At 50.7% G+C, this 1,029-nt stretch overlaps 1 non-coding gene across 1 annotated transcript; it reads left to right on the forward strand.

Annotated features, from left to right (window-relative positions):
• The first annotated feature begins 616 nt into the window (after window positions 1–616).
• On the forward strand, window positions 617–777 carry LOC149358150 (U1 spliceosomal RNA). Its single transcript, XR_016291993.1, has one exon. It is a non-coding gene; the product is annotated as a U1 spliceosomal RNA (small nuclear RNA).
• Window positions 778–1,029: the final 252 nt, after the last annotated feature.

Below are 1,029 nucleotides of genomic sequence, written 5' to 3' on the forward strand. Positions count from 1 at the left end.
GATGACAACAAAAATTCAGGGGGGGCACTTTGCTGACCTAAAGTGCGGTGAGGCGGAAGTTGTATCTGTCCTCGCTTCGGCGAGCGCGGCGTCGGCCGCTTATATGTTTTTTCAGCAACGTCCGCTCGGCGGACGCAGTTGTTGCTGCGACGCGCGTCTTTTCTTTCCTTTTTCTCTTTCCTGTGATCTTTTAACTCTCATTTATCTGCACGTGGCAGCGGTGGTCGCTGGGCTCGAGCCAGTAGGCAGGCCCCTGCAATTTCCTTTTCATCCTTCTCTCAGTCACAACAACAGCAACAGCCTCAAGCGCGGCGTTGCTGTTTGTGTCACTGATATGTGGTTAAGACATTAAGCTTCGCCTCTAAGAGTGGAGCACGACAGCGTCTTGCAACGCTGCCAGGGAGTCCACAGAACGCCATCGCCGGTTCAACTCTATGCAAATTGGTTTTTGAGGAAAGGAAATGTATCTGTCTCGCCTATCTCGGTGGACACCTGAACATCCCTGTAACAGGAAGGGAGGATGAAGGGAGTGAATTAGGACACCCTATTCACCAACGTTACTAGAACAAACTCCGTTGCTATTCACTAGATGCGCCTTTGTTCATTCCAAACCATCGAGCTGGCATGGCGGAGTAATCCGTGATCAGCGATGCGGTGCCTCCAGGGAGAGGCGCGGGCATTGCACTGCGTTCGTGCTGACCCCTGCCACTACCCCAAACTGGGACAGATAAGCATGCAATTTTTGGTAGTGGGGGACTGCGTTCGCGCTTTCCCCCTAAAAAAAAGAAAAAAGAAAGCTAGCATGGCGGAGTGGTTAACATGCTCGTCTCGCACTCCGGAGACCGGGGTTCGATTCCCGAACTCGACCAATTTCCGACTCGGTTTTGTTTACTTACTGGCCTGACTAGAAAGGTTAATTAGGCTAATTGGGCAGTTAAGCAGCTAACTAAACTCATTCCCACTTACTGGGAACATCACTATACCATCCCTTTATTTGGTTGCATGGCTACTACACAAAGTACAATTGGC

Source organism: Amblyomma mixtum, chromosome 3, assembly GCF_055824585.1.
Source record: "Amblyomma mixtum isolate Tamu chromosome 3, ASM5582458v1, whole genome shotgun sequence".
Lineage (NCBI taxonomy): Eukaryota > Metazoa > Arthropoda > Arachnida > Ixodida > Ixodidae > Amblyomma > Amblyomma mixtum.